Raw genomic sequence first — 17,091 nt, 5'->3', positions numbered from 1 at the left:
GTCCTTAGAAGAAGAGTAGAGGACACTCAGAGAGAGACAGGGAGAAGGGATGAGGTGAAGATGGAGAGAGACTGGTGTGTTTCATGCACGGGGGTGCTGCTAGTTTAAACAGAGTAGTAGAAAGGCATGAATGATTAAGTAACATTGAGTGAAATTATTTATTTGTCTTCTTCCTAAGTCTGGGCATTACACATTCAACTCTGTATTAAGACCCTTTTCTTCCATCGGTAGCCAGGGCAATTTGAGGCGATAGTAGCAAAGACAGATCTCTTATCCACTGTCTGGGCTTCTAGTCATCTCAATTATACAGAATGCAAGAGAAAATATAAATTGGTTACAAAATTTGTAATATTAAAAAATTGTTACCAAAGATGACATATACTTTTATTTCAAAAGACATTTAGTCTGATACAATGGAATTATTTGCTAGTTTAATAAATTTTGTGAGCTTGTACATGGTATTAAAGAAAACAACCTAGAGACTAGAGGCAGAGCCTGTGCAAAGCTGATGTAGTGAGAAGAGATAATGGATAACAAGGGTACATAGAGACAGTGATAAAGTACCTACTGCCTATTCAGTGCAGACACAGGCACAAATAACTATATGCATCCAGGTAGAACCTGAGAACAACACTCGATTAAAGTTATATATAAAAGTTTTTTATATATTGGGGTGGCCAAAAAGTGCGTTCGGGTTTTTCCATAACATATCTTTAAACTGGTTGATTCACTCTTTATTTCCTCCTTACTTTTTTCATTCATTGAAAAAATCCCTGGCAAATCAAATGTCTAATATATATTACCTTACAATACATAAGCTTGTGGTTTTACGGTCATGGGCTTACAGGATTAGAGTTATACATTAGAGGTTAGTGTACTATAATATGTTCTTTATTATTTAAAGTACCATGAGATAAGAAAAAAGAGAGTAATCAGTGTGGTCTGTATTGTTCTTGGAAGGTATCACAAGGCACTGATATTTGATCTGAATATCTCAGGATATGTGAGCTAGCCTGTAGGACTGGGTATACGCAAATTAAAAAACAAGAAAATACAGGGATTCAAAAAATTCTATGATGTATTTTAAAAACAGAAAGTTTCTCTGATTAACTGGAACAGTTCTCAATTCTGGCTGTACATTTTAATTTCCAGGGGTTCATTTAAAAGAAATCTATGCCCAGTCCTACTAGTGACTAACTAAAGTGGGATGCGGGATCTTAGCTGACGGGCCCTAAGTATGTTTATTTTTTTAAGCTCTCTAGGTGATGTGAATGTGAAGTCAGCACTGAAAATCACTGCCTAGAAGGCAGTCTAAACTGGAGTATTTGTGGAAGTTGATGTGTAAAGCTAGGTTGAGTGTGGGTGGTGAATAACCTGGTGTCTGTTAATAAGGCATTTGGATGTGATGTTCACAGTCATAAACCTAGATCATCAAATAAATTACTTATATTGATACTTCTAATTCAGTTGTAAAATAATTATTTGCATAAAATCAGTAAGAATCAGTTATCAAAAAATTTCACTTGTGTTAAATTTCTCATTCCTTTATGGTAGCATTTTCTCAAATAGGAGTCTGGGGGCATATGCAGTCCCTGATTTACCTCAAGATTTGTTTTCTACTTTTGTTCTTTCATTTTAGGTATAATTTCAAAACATATACATTTTTTATCATCTGGATGACTATGCTGTAAATAAATATTACATCATTGTCTGTAGGTAGAATCATATTGGAACCAAGTAGAACTACTTCAGTTATCGGGACTAATATGAAACGAAAAGAGGCAGATGTACAAAGATTCATTAAAGGCCAAGCGGCGCAGAAGAGCATAACATAGAAAAACAGGTTTTATGTAGTTCAAAGAGAGATGAAAGGTAGAAAACAGAGGCATCACACAGTCAAACATAGATTAAGGCATGGAGAACCCCAAATAATCTGTGCTGCTAGAGGTCAACTTCATGTTCACATCGTGAGCAATGTGAGTTAAAGTGATATCTTAGTCACGTTATCTTGAGCTCAATTTTGTATTTTTCTTTGCATATATTCTTATTTACTTTGTTTTTATGGTATTTAAAAGCTATGGCATGCAGTATGCCTAATTTTATATAGTATATTTTAAAAATGAATATGCCAACACTCACTTTTCAAAAAACATAAATAAATCTATTTGAAGGTAATTTTAAATATATGTAACAGGTTTAAAATTTTTTTAAACATATATAACAGGTTTTTGAAACATTGCTTTAGAGATAGGGAACTAGAATGGAAGTAACACAGAAGATGAAATCGAAGATTCTGAATAGTAATCCAGCTCCATCATCTGTTAGTTTTGTAAACTTTGTAAAACACTTAAGTTCTGTGAGCCTTGGTATTTGGTCTGCAATATGAGATTAAGTATACACTTCTTGCAGGGTTATACCTATGATTTTGTGACCGTTAAATGAGATCACTTACATTAAAGGAGCCAAAAATTAGTAGATGTTAGATAAACATTACTGGCTTCCTGATGACGGAAAAATGATATGATGGTTGGGGCAAATCTTATAAGTACTTTGAAATGATTTGAAATAACGCTCTGTGCGTGTGTGCGTGTGTGTGCTTGTGTGTGCGTGTGTATGTGAGAGAGAGAGAATGTTCAATGCGGTGGCAAAATGGCATGCTAGGAAAGCTTCCAAAGCCTTAAAGCACTTACCTTCTGTAATCTACAGCCTATCAATCTCCTGACAATACCAAGAAGAGATGAGGGGGTTAGTGATTGACTGGGGAATACGCAGGCAAGAGGGCCCTGTGCTGAGGCCAAAGCCTGCAGGTGGCTTTGGTCTTAATAACTTTCCGTTACACACACTTCCTTTAGTACCAGTGAAACAAGGTTTGATTTATTTTTGATGGATCTTCTCCACTTCGGAACTCTATTGGTTTCAAAGCTGTGGCTGCAGCAACACCTGAAGTGATTTTTATCACTGCCATAAAAGCATTAAATGATTTCAGGTGCCAGAGACCTTTTTCGGGTTCTGCTGTTTGATAAGTGAAGTCAGTTGTTAAAAAATGTTTTTCGGCTGCTTTAACTTTTGACATGCCCCTAGAAAATCTATATTCTTGTACCCAACAGGATGTCTCGTGCTTTGTAAATGTGGGGAAACACAGACTGAGATTTGTGAGTGATGTGTGATATTCTACATAGAATAAGCAAAATGTGGTTATTGTTGTTTGTTTGTTGTTATTTGTTTGGTTTTTTTTTTTTTTGGTTGGCTTTCGTGTGATTTTAGTAGAAACTGTTGGTAAGGAGGTTGTGGGAAGATCACATGTGTTCTCTTTTTTTACTCCCAGTTTAGAGAATTAAAGGCTAATTTTAAAAGTACATCCCTCAGTCATTAGGCAATTATAACTAAACCAGCTAGGCAGAGGAGTTTTATTTGACTCTAATTTTAACGTCCTCTGGCACTGCTTGTTCAGTGTCCTACTGAGGTGGATTATAGTGTCTTTCCAAATCAGGTCACCTTCTAGAGCGTGATAGTACAAATGAGTGTCAAAGGTGTATAGTTAGAGAAAATTATCCATATAAGGACCACACAAGAATTGCTGCAGTCACCTCTGAGCTCACTGTAGGCTCAGATTTAAGACATTGAGGGCTAATATTTAAAAGGTATGTCTAGAATGCAATGAAATAATCAACTTTGTGGTAATAGCAGCTTTCTCAGAAAATGACTTATCTACTTCTCCTTTAACACATAAATGTTAATCTGAAGTCTGCAGGCTTCCACAGATAACTATCATTATTTCTTAATATTCCAATAATTTTAAGAGGGAAAATAAAGTGAGTAAATGAAAATTATATTATAGTCCATGCACATGCCTAGATCTTATTATTTTCTACTCTCAAATTTCCAAATCCAAAAGGTAACCAATATAAACAAAATCTGTGTAGCTTTGATATCTTGGTTCATCAGTTTTGGACTAATTCCTTGAAAATTTGTGTGGAAGTATTGCAGGGTCCATTGTGTGTGTGAGTGTGTGATAAAACACCTGGAAATTTGATCAGTCATATATGTGTGCATATAAGAGGATAATGTGGGCAAAATATTAGAAATAGAAACTGTCCTAGGAAATAGAAACTTTAAGATAACTAGAGTTCTAATAATAGCTGAGTATATTATAATATGCTTATGTGTAGCTCCTGAGAGTTTGGAAATTAATCATACAGGGATGCTTTCCATTTCTATATGCAGTAAAGCCACAGTTCCTTCCCATCTTTTATTTTGCTCTTCTCCTAAAGCATGAAAGAAAAAAAATTGACCTAGCTTCTATTATTTAAGTGATTTCTTTTTTCAAGGTTCTGTTGAGCACATGGCAAAAATATGCCAAAAAGTGTTAGGTTTAAAGAAACAGCTACAGGGACTTTCCTGGTGGTGCAGGGGTTAAGAATCCTCCTGCCAGTGCAGGGGACATGGGTTCGAGCCCTTGTCGAACCCATGTGGGTCCAGGAAGATCCCACATGCCGCAGAGCAACTAAGCCCATGTGCCACAACTACTGAGCCTGTACTCTAGAGCCCACGAGCCACAACTACTGAGACTGCACGCCACAACTACTGAAGCTCACATGCCTAGAGCCCATGCTCCGCAACAAGAGAAGCCACCGCAGTGAGAAGCCTGCGCACCGCAACAAAGAGTAGCCCCTGCTCGCTGCAACTAGAGAAAGCCTGTGTGCAGCAATGAAGACCCAACACAGCCAAAAAATAAATAAATTAAATAAATAAATTTATAAAAAAAATAAAGAAACAACTACAATGAAACCAATCAGATCAAGTCATAAAGGGATAGGGGCTTTATTTTCCACAGAAAAATTGTGTCAACTTTTAAAAAATTATAATGTTCTTAAAATACTTACTACAGAGTTAGAAAGAGATACATGTCTTCTACATCAGTGGACACAAACCTATAAAATACCAAGAGAGATTTTGCTATCCAAATATCCAATGAATATCTGAGGAAGAATGGTTGGGTTCTGTAGAGAGAGGGTTTGAGAGATGTCTCTTAATTCATTCCTTCCTAATGGAAACCCTGACCTGATACACTGTGCTATGCTGAAATGGAATGCATCCTACATCAGAGCTTCTTTCTAAAGTGGCTGTAGAATTTTCAGCTCAGTACCCTGGGAATTATAATTTTTCATTGACCTCTTTTGACAATATGGGTGTTTGCAAGACATGGGGGATGCAAAAAATAGAAGAAATAAGTAATGAATACGAAAATTTAAATCATTATTCGAAACAGTACAAAGCAAACTAAGCACTGCAGGATATTTAATCAGTAATATGTAAGATAATTTGTAATACTCTCGCAGAATGCAAAATGAAGGAGCAAAAGGAAAAATGGTACTGAGGTAAGTTAGTTACCTAAATTGTGAAGTAGAAGGAAAATTTCATATTTTTGAAATAACCATAACAATAAGAGCAGAAGAAAAAATTAGAATTGTATTAGAATAAAATTCCACAGTTGAAAATTGAAATGAACCAAAATAAAGCAGGAAAAATAATTAATTAAAAGAAACACATAATGAAGTGATATTTTAAAATTTTATGAATAAAGTTTAATTCCATAGGAATTCAGGACTTTTGAAAAGTTGAAAAAAAAAGCTCACATGTTAAAGTGCAAAAATTAGGTTGAGATCAACATATTCAATGACATTAAATGCCTTCAGAGAAGGGCGTAATGGCTACAAAATTCTGAGAAAAAAATATTGTCAACAATAATTCCATGCCAAGTCTAGTTGTAATTCTTATAATGAAAAAGAAAATATATGCATACATACATAAAGGTAAATAAATGAAGATGTTCTGAAGCAAACACTAAGATATATACTCACCATATATGTTTTTTTTGGGGAAAAAAGCTGCTCTAGTTACCTATTTTTGTGTTGCAAATTAGCGGATTAAAATGGATTAAAAGGTCTTGGCTGGGTGGTCACCACTTGGAGGTCTTTTATGCAGTTGTAATTAAGTGTCAGCAGAGTATAACATACCTCAGCTAGGTGTCCAAAATGGCTCATTGATATGATTGGCAGTTTATGCTTTCTGTCAGTGCTAGGCTCATCTGGACTGTCAATCAGAGCAGCTACACATGACTTCATTAGGTGGCTTGGGCTTCTTGCAGCCCAATATCTTGGTTTGAAGTGGGGACATCCCCAGATGAGGCATTCAGAGAACCAGCCTTCTAAGAGACTAAGGCAGAAGCAATAAGACTTTTTGTAAACTGGCCTTGGAAGTCATCCAGCATCATTTCAACCACGCAGAAGTCAAAAAGGTCATTTAAAAAAAACCCCACGCACCCCAATGTTCATAGCAGCATTATTTATAATTGCCAAGATATGGAAGCAACCTAAGTGTCCATCAACAGATGAATGGGTAAAGAAGATGTGGTGTATATATAAAATGGAATACTACTCAGCCATAAAAAGAATGAAAATTTGCCATTTGCAGCAACATGGATGGACTTGGAGGACTATATGTTAAGTGAAATAAGTCAGAGAATGACAAATACTATAAGATATCACTTATATGTGGAATCTAAAAAATGTGACAAACTAATTAATACAACAAAAAAGAAGCAAACCCACAGATACAGAGAACAAAATAGTGGTTACCAGTGAGCAGGGGAGGGACAATATAGGAGTGGATGAGTGGAAGGCGCAAACTATTGAGTATAAGATAGGCTCAAGGATGTATTTTACAACATGGGGAATATAGTCAACATTCTGTAATTACTATAAATGTAACCTTTAAAGTGTATAAAAATTTTTTTAAAAAAAGAAAGTAAATTAAATCCTATTTATACATGTGTAAAATACCAAAGAATTTGAAACCAATTTTAATCCACACAGTATCTCATTACTCAGGCTAATTGAGAGATGACTGAATCTCACCATACATAAATTAAAACAAAGCAACTGTAAGCACAAAGATTTGGAGTCAAAAAGGAAATTAAGGCAATAATCATAGATTGTTTAGGGAAGAGCAACCATGTCAACAGTACATCTCAAAACTTGGAGAGGTTGCTAAAACAGTACACAAAGAAAAATATAGATGAATAGCTTTAATTTATTTCATTTTTCAGTCAAAAATAAAATTAAAGCAAATAAGTAGGACTACATTAAACTAAAAATTTTCTGCACAGCAATCAACAAAATGAAAAGGAAACCTATGGAATTGGAGAAAATATTTGCAAATCTGATAAGAGGTCAGTATCCAAGATAAGAAATGTGTACAACTCAGAAAAAAAAATACAAATAACCCAATTAAAATGGCCAACAGGCACATGAAAAAATGCTTAACATCGCTAATCATTAGGGAAATGCAAATCCAAACCACAATAAGATATCTCCTCACTCACATTAGAATGGCTATCATCAAAAAGTCAAAAGATAACTAGGGTTTGTGAGGATGTAGAGAAAAGGGAGCCTAGAACCTTGTACACCATTGGTGGGAATGTAAATTGGACAGCCATTATGTAAAAACAGTTTGGAGATTCTTTTAAAAATTAAAAATACAACTACCATTTGATCCAGCTATCTCACATCTGGGTATATATCTGAAGGAAATAAAATCGGTATCTGAAAGAGATACCTGCTGTCCCATGTTTATTGCAGCATTATTCACAGTAGTATGTCAATGGACGGGTGAATGGATAAAGGAGGTGTGATATATATGGAAATACAATAGAAAACTGTTCAGCCATTGAGAAAGAAGGGAATCCTGCCATTTGTGACAATACAGAGGAACCTGGAATACATTAGCTTGGGTGAAATAAGCCAGACACAGAAAGACAAATACTGCATGATTTAATTATATGTGAAACCACGCACACATAAAATAAAGTCAAACTTACAATAACAGAGTAGAATGGGGTTATCAGGGCCTGGAGAGTGGGGATGTATTAGTCAGAAGGTACAAATTTTCAGTCATAAGATGAATAAGTTCTGGAGACCTAATGCACAACATGACTATAGTTAATAATAATGTATTAATACTTGAGATTTGCTAAGAGAGTAGGTTCCAAGTGTTCTTGCCAAAAAAAAAAAAAAAAAGTGTAACTATGTGAGGTAATGGATATGTTAATTAGCTTGATTGTGGTAATTATTTCATGATGTATACATGTATCGAAACATTAGCTTGCACAATGTAAATATATACAATTTTTATTTGTCAGTCATACCTCAGTAAAACTGGAGAAAAAAGAGAAATAGAAAAGTCTCTGTCAAAATCAAAATCCAAAGAAAAGAAAATTATCCCTGAAAAATATCTCCAGTTCTGGATGGTTTTACTGGTCTCTTCATTGCTTTCAAACCTTCATTTCCTGCCATATAGATTGTTCCAGGGCAAAAGTAATACAAAAATCTCCAATATCACAAGTATACCAAATTCTGATAAAGTTAAGATGAAATATTACTTACAAAGATATATGTAAATATTTTCAGTAAAATAATGAAAATCAAGTCTAGCACAAAAGAACCATCGTCACTGGTTAAGAGTGTAAATTAATTTGGAATATACAACATAAACCTTAAACATGTTTTTCTTTATAATGCAGTTTCTCCATGTGGAACTTTAAGGAACTTTAATTAAGGGCAGAGATGCCCTTAATTATTAATAAAAGTGTTTTTATCACATATTTATAATAATTACAATAAATTAGTGATAAATTAGAGAAAACCAAGACATCCCATAGGGTATTTCCCACATTGTCTACAATGAGCCTGTTTTGATTGGAAACATTAGAAAAAATTAGACAAATCATATATTAGAAAATATGTACTTTTTTATAATTAGGAAAACATTAAAATATTTTCAGTTTCAGTTACAATAACTTTATACTCAAGGGGAAATAATGATAATAGGGAGAAGATGGGAATTATCTCCTAATTATAGTACATTAATTGTAGACTTATTTTGGTGTTCCTGGAAAAAACATACACTATTTCTAAAGATAAAGCAGCTAACTGACTGTAGACTACTTTAGCTATTTGGAGCAAAAATAAACTGATACAGTGGCTGTTTGTCAAATAAGCCTTGAACTTTCCCCGCTCTGCTCTTTGCTCAAACTGTACATTTTCCTGCTCATATCTACTCATCAAAATTGTACCTATTGTATTCATAAAACACTTGGCACTACTTACATGGATTTCTGGTATACTGCTGTTTGTGAACACGTTTCGCCTCACTTTTGACTCTTAGAAGACAAGTAGCCTATTCTATTCATCACTATGTCTGGCATAGGAACATAGAGCACAGTGCCTGGCATTTACAAAGTGCTTCATAAATATGTGACAAATAAATAAATATTGACTAAGTTGAGTCTCTTGTCAGGATCTTGGCTTTTTTATTATTATTATTATTCCAGTTTTCTGGTCTTCAGATAATAATTCAGTGAAAGGACTAGAATTTGCGGTGAAAGGATTAGAATTTCTGGGGATATGAGCCTGTCACAGATATTGCTGAATCATCCGGTACACCATACATAGATGCTGTACTTATCTTTACTTTGTTTTTCCCCTTATTTGTCTACTTCCTATCGGTTCCATTTCTGCCATGCTGGGTTCAACTCTGTGCTGCAGGGGCTGGAATTCTGCATAGTCCATTTTTCCTAGACTCCCATTTACGTTCTGCCAGTGGGAGTCACTGGCAAGAAATTGAAATTGTGGAGAGAAAAATTATTTTCCTATTATTTTTCTGTTTTGACAACAGTTCTGATAGGACTGGCCTACTAAGCCTAGCAGCGGGAGGCTTAGGAATCCAGCAGTGCTTAGGGCTATGCTAGTAGTGCCGGCTAGCTGTGGGCTTCCAGTGGCTTTGGCGATTCTGGCAGAAGCACTCGTACTTTCATCAGGTGCGTGGCAGAATATTCTTATTCTGAATATTATCACTAGGTCCATGTAGAAACTTGTCTTAGTTTGTTTGGTCTGCTCCGACAAAATACCATAGACCAGGTGGCTTATAAACAACACAGATTTATTCCTTACAGTTCTAGAGGCTGGGAAGATCAAGGCACTGGCTGATTCTGTGTCCCGTGAGGGTTTGCTTCCTGGTTCATGGATGGCTGTCTTTTCCCCATGTCCTCACATGGCTGAACGGGTGAAGGAGCTCTCTGTGGTCCCTTTTATAAGGGCACCAACTCATCACCTGCCACAGGTCTCACCTCCAAATACCATCATACGGAGGATTAGGCTTCAACATATGACTTTTGGGGTGACATAGGCATTCAGTCTATAGCAAAACCAAGATCTGGGATGTCAAAAGGTAGGCAATGTGAAGAAAAATTCATGATGACCCACACATATTTAGTTAATGCAATATTGTCATTTATTTCCATCAACAGGCTAAGTAGGAAGTGATGTAGTGGATCTGAGGAGGGGTGACAAGTATACACTACTTAATTGGAGTCAGTGAGTCTCTCTCTCCCCATCTCAGCCACCACTGGCTCATAGTTGGTATGTCTCTGACCTTTGACAGTAAGCTATCTTCCTGTCTGCCCAAGAAAGTTAAGGTTGCCTCACAGCATACTGTGTGGTCCATAAACAGAATGGATCAGTGTTTTCCTGAGATATGTGGGGAGATCAGTGCTAGAGACAAACTGGGCTTTCATACTGAAATTATTATTCGAGGGTTGGGAGTATATTAGGCAAGGGTATTAGCAGACATGGATGCCTCAATAGACTTTCTCTCAAACACACAGCATGTTTACATTGATGGGTTTTTTTTGGAGGGGGGTGATAAAGACATATTTTCTTTTTTCAGAATATAATCCTCAAAAACATGTTCAAAAACAAGTTTCACATAAATATATGTGTAACATTTCTTAATAAGAACTTGTTTACAATTTGGCAAAGCTGGGCAAAAATGCTTTATCAAAACAAGTTTATTTTTGGTATTTTACATACTGCAAATATTTTACATACTGCGCACATCACAAGATGGTTCCCACAACAGAGTTTAGCTCCAGTAGTGTCACTGGTGAGTGGTTTCTCTTAAGACCATCTCCTCTCTTTCATTTTCCTCCCATCAGAAATGTTGAGATCTGCTTTCTGTAGTTACAGTTTTCTGGGCTACCTCTCAGCCCATTTACTCTTTCAGTTCCATCATTTTTTATACCTAAATCTTTATATTAAGTTCTCTCTGCTGTTTGACCTTAGAGTGGTCCTTCCCTCGTTCCCTCCCTGCCTCCCTCCCTCCCTCCCTCTTTCCTTCCTTTCTTCCCTCACTCCCTCTCTCCTTCCTTCTTTCCTTCCTTTCAGTTTTTTTTTAAATTGAACTATGACACATATATATATTAGTAGCAAATATCTCAAAGATTTAAAATTCTTCTTGGTTATAACATTTAGGAAATAAGAAAAGCAAGTTAATACAATGAAATGATTCAAGAGTTTGATTGACAGTAGATTGAATGTATTGAACTATTATTTGAGACATTCCCATCCGTTAGGTACTGAGATGAGCATCTGGCATAAACTTTACCATACGTCTATGGTAATGGTACTCATAGAATGCATATTTTACATATATTGATACTGAGAAATAAATAGACTAAGGAAGTTCCCCTAAGTCACATAGTTGGAGAGTTACATAACCAAGACTCAAGTCATGTGTATGCATCTTCATTAATTGATACTCATAAATATTAATATGCAGTAAACATGAATAGTTATTGATAAACTCATATTTATTAGTTAATAAATATTTATTAAATGCCTATTGTCAGACACCAGGTTTATTTGTATTACAGCCCTGATGCAATTGAAGAAAAAAATCTGAATACAGCACCCAAACCCTTAGAAACAGTCTTATACTACCTTTTTACAGTACGGCAAAGCAAAGGCATAGTTAGCTGCTCTTACCTCATTCCTGTTCTGATAATAATATATTTTTCAGAAATTTATTAGGTGTATAAAAAAAATTATCAGAGTAGCATTCCTTAAAGACACCTGTGGGCATGTCATATTTGATTGTCCGTTGGCGATACTGTATGTTTAGAGTTTTATTTCATTATGGTGTTAGTCCTCTAAGGGCGTGGTGGTTCCTGTAACACTTTCAGAGGATCTGCAATGTTAAAATTATTTTTATAGTAATATTATGACATTGTTACCTTTTCTCTGTGCCTTTTTCACTGTGTGATAATTTCATTGATGGTGTAATAACAATGGTGGAGAAAACTACTGGTAAAGTAGCTCAAAACAAGGCAGTAGCCCTCAAATGTATTAATATTATATTCTTCATCACCATAAACCTGCTGTAAAGAAATTAAAAACTCAGTTTCACTTAAGATTGTCCTTGAATATTTAATAAGAAAAATAAATTTTATTAAATCTCAGTGTTTATGTACATGCCTTTTTAATATTTTGTGTGACAGAAAGAAATATGTGTAAATCATTTCTACTATGTAACGAAGTATGGTGACTACTCAAGGAAAAGCACTTGTGCAATTGTGCTACTAGCTGATATAGCTGCTTTTTTCACAAAAAATTGTTTTTACTTGAAAAAAGAAACTAACAGGCAACCTATGGTTAACCAGACTTGAGTATTTGGCATACGTTTTCTCAACAATGAACAGAGTCTGTAACTTCAAGGAAAATGACAGTATTTTTTTCAATGACAAAATTTGGGCCTTCAAGTGAAAATTAAAATTTTGAAAACTTGTACTTGTCCCTGCGTGCTTAAAAGCTTCCAGATACTTAAATACTTTACAAATAAGGTTGGCCGTAATATTAAAAATATGGCTTTCTGTTGCTGCATAGTGAACTGTGTCAAACATTTAGAAGATCTGCATAACTCAGTGAACCAATATTTCTAAAATAATCAATGCCTGGTGTTACCAAAATCATGCACGAATAAAAGATCCATGTAAAATGCAAGACGGATCAATTTTATGGAGGAAAATGTACACACTGTTTTAGATTGCTGAATTTGCTGTGGTATCAAATATCATGTTTCCTCAGTTTTCACATCTCTTAAGTATCTGTGAGGCTGGTTTCTGTTTTTGCCTCAACTAAGACAATGTACAGCTACAGACTGAATGTAGAAGCAGATAGGAGAAAGCTACTGTCTTCTATTAAGCCAGTCATTGCAGATATTTGAAAATATTTACTACAATGCCATTCTTCTCACTAAAGGTTTTCTTTGAGAAATAATTATTTTTTAAAACATTTTTGGAAATTGTGATAAGTTTATTATTTTATCAGTAAATATTTCCCTCAGTGTTAATTTCTAATATGATGAATATAATAGATATAGCCCACATGAACACCATCTCCTTATAGTCCTCAATAATTTTTAAACAGTTTAAAGGGGTGTTATTTTACAACCTCAGGAGTTCCCTGGGTGAAGTCTGAAACTGGCCCCTGTACACAGAGGGCAAGGAGAGACTTAAGGAAGAGGCAGACCACTCCAGGTTGGTAGATGGCAGATTTAACAAGCAAGGGAACTTACATATGAGGCCTGTCTTAGGTCCTACAAGTAGATCTCTGCACCTCAGGCCAGAATCTTAAAGTTTATTTAAAGGCCTGACCAGGGTTCAATCACATATTCAGTCCAGATGGTCACAATAACACCCTACTTTCTCAAAGCTATGTCCTTGAAACAGCTCCTAGTGTGGGAATGGTGGGTGGAATGCACATTCCAAAGACAAGGGAGGGGGCGAGGAGCCTCCAGTTGCCCAGGTCCAGCTTGCAGTCAGTTGGCAGTCACATCCTCTTGATGACTTCCCCTAACAAGGGTCCTGAGAGCAAAAGTTCTGAGAATTGCTTCACTAAGCATTTATTAATAAAGTTATTAGTAGATTATAGAATTAACATTTGCCAGAATTAGAAGTTTCCCTCAGTTTAGTTAGTGTAGTTATTCTTGGGAGAGAACACTCCTCTTCTATGTGTCTTCGCTAAATGATGGAGCCATAGTCCCTCTTTCTGCAGGTAGAATGAGATGAGTGTCTGATGTTTGCTTATTGAAAACTACCACATATAATAAGTTTCACATGGCTTCAAGGAATGGGTAACATCTCAATTAGGAATTCTTTTTTCCTGTGGAGCTTGGACCTAGCTCTAGTCAGGCTCACCCTCTAGCCCCTGGCTATTTCTATTTTCCTATATTTATCCCTTTCACCTATTTCTTTTTAATTTTATTTGCAGCAGTTCTCTCCCTTCTTTCTTTCTTCCTTCCCTCCCTTCCCCTGTTCTACCCCTGCCCTTTCTTTCTAACCTTATTGAAATACTGGTGGAACCATTTTATAATGGGTTATGTATATGATCAGACTTTTAGGTAACATTGGTTCTTTGGAGAATATTTTAATTATATTATCTCCAAGATTATCTTCAGTTTTAACCAGTCCCATTTACTGGTGGAACAGACAACCCAATTTGAAATAACTATATCATATAGTACGTGTTTGACAGGAAAATCACATAGTAGACTCCCTGATGTAGACAGTCAAGAGATAAGAATACTCCTCTAAGCATAATTTATAATAGGGCAATATGCAGTTAGAGATTAGTTTAAAAATGCATGTGTGTAATGTGATTCATTGTGACAATTAAAAATCTTTGTATTCAATGAATACCCAAGACTTAATGTAATATTTGCATGGTATGCAAGTGACAAAATGGTATGAATATTCAGAATATATATGCATACATAAAAAGGCACTAAAAGTGAAGAAAATATACTAAACTGTGCTGATCTAGGGTTTGAATATTTACAAATGTTATAAATCTGTCACTTTTGAAATCTGAGTGAAAACTGATAATGAATAAGGTACATTGCAGAATACTTCACTGCCCAGTTGGCTCTGAGGCAGTGTTCTAATCTGAAACAAAAACAGAGAATCTACTTTCCCACTTTTACTATTGAGTCTGTCAGAGTTCTAAACTTACCTTGTACAAGCTATAATTATTTTTCCAAGAAGCCTCATCTTTATATAATGGGAAATAATACTTCAAATCACAATCTTCAAATTACAAATGCTCATTGCTATGTGTGGTCATTGTTTATAATTCTTTGTATATCATCTGCTCTTTTTGCCTAAAGATAGAAATGATTTTTTTGCCTTTAATATCCAGGAGTTTTTCTGTTAACAGTGTCTTGTTCCTTCTAAAGTTTCATTTTCAGATACAGAGTGTGCTTTTTCAGTATTCACTTTCAAATCTTTAGTATTTCAGGAAAGTCTATTTTTTATTATGATTTTTAGTATTAACTCTGGTCCTTGCTTTGAATCTCTTCTTTAGGGTCTCCTTTTATCTCCATGTTGTCTATATTCAATATTTCACTTTCTTTCTTTCATCTCTGTATTTTTGATTTTTTATATTTTTTCCTTTCTACCTTCTAGTCCTCTCAAGGAATTTGCATTTTGTTGTTTGTGTGGTTGTATTTATTCACTCCTCTGTTGCTTCCATTTCAGTTTTCATTTATGGGATAATGTTTCTTTTATTTTTAATCATGTCCTGAGTTCCTTCTCTGGCCCTCCTTTGTCTCTGTTTCTCCTGTATTGACGAGCTTTGATTCCACTCCCAGAAGTTTCTTCCCAGTGTTGTGCCTGGTCCTGGAAGGAGCCCTGGAAATTCCGTTGAAGGGGTTTTAAGGGTTAGGTTGGTCCAGCCCTGTTATAATCACCCGAAGTCTTCACACTTAACATGATGGGTGAGAGACACCTTCTCAGGTTCAGCTGTAGTTCTCGAATCTACCTATCATGTTTTAAAACTGAGAAATACCTATTGCCTGTTCTAGGGTTCTCCTGTTCTCAGGTGCATCAGATGTTACCTTGCTTCTCCCTGCTGCTTCCTGCACAGTGGCTGAGACATTGCATCTGCTGCCTCGGGTACTTCTCTCCCTATCTTCTCGCAGGAGTTTATGTGATTCATTGTCATCTAGTGTGATATAAAATGTTTCTATGGATTTTGGTTTTAACCCCTGGCCCTTAGGACATTTCTTTTTATGGAGACAACATATGAAACTAATATTCACATTGCTTCAGTCGTATTCAATTGATTTTATATAATTTCTGTCGTACCAAACGTAGCACAGTATCTTTCTTTCCATGGTATGAAATGAACTTGAACTGTTGTGAAAGTAGATCCTGTGTTTGTCTTTACTTTTGTAAATAATATAAAGAATTAGTGTGGTCATATTCCAGGATCAAGTATGAAGTATATATTTTTTATCTAAAATCATTGGATGCTGCCCAGCTCTATGAAAGTTTTCTCTAGGTGAACGACTTCAATACAAAGCAAAATATTTTTTTCATAGGAAAAAAGAGAGAAGCATGGTTGGCAATAGTTTCATGTTTCCTAATGACCCAAAACAGTGATACTTTGACCCTTTTATTACAGTGAGGTGGCTTTTATGGTGTTTGAGTCCATATACAACACATAAAGTCAGTGTCATTTAGCTTCCCTTGAAGTGCAGAAATAGAAAAATATTCACAATGATAAAAATCTTATTCTTTATTTCTGATACACTTTTTGAAGCAAGCAGCTGCTTGTATTCTACTTATTTCAACTTCTTTTTCCCCAGGCACTTTGAAGAATCTTAGCAAACTATTAATACTCTATTCTTCTTCCATTATTTAAGTTGTATTTTTGAAAATATATAAAGAATGGTGTTTTAGAAAAATTATCTCCCCGACATATCTTTTTTTTTTTTTTTTTTTTTTTTTTTTTTTGCGGTACGCGGGCCTCTCACTGTTGTGGCCTCTCCCATTGCGGAGCACAGGCTCCGGACGCGCAGGCTCAGCGGCCATGGCTCACGGGCCCAGCTGCTCCGCGGCATGTGAGATCTTCCCGGACCAGGGCACGAACCCGTGTCCCCTGCATTGGCAGGCTGACTCTCAACCACTGCGCCACCAGGGAAGCCTCAGAGCTAATCTTTTTGCATGACCACTTTAATGTATAAAATAGCACTAGGAATTATGAGAACAATGCATTACATTTATGTATAACCGTAATCACATAATGCAGTTGTACATAGACTATTTTGCTGTTTACAGACAAGTTGTATCTATTTAGTTTTAGAATTTTTGATGCTAGTAAAAGTATCTCTCAAGTCATAAACCATGTTTCTTCC

Source organism: Orcinus orca, chromosome 11 (genome assembly GCF_937001465.1).
Source record: "Orcinus orca chromosome 11, mOrcOrc1.1, whole genome shotgun sequence".
Classification (NCBI taxonomy): Eukaryota; Metazoa; Chordata; class Mammalia; order Artiodactyla; family Delphinidae; genus Orcinus; species Orcinus orca.
Note: the sequence above shows the minus strand (reverse complement) of the source record.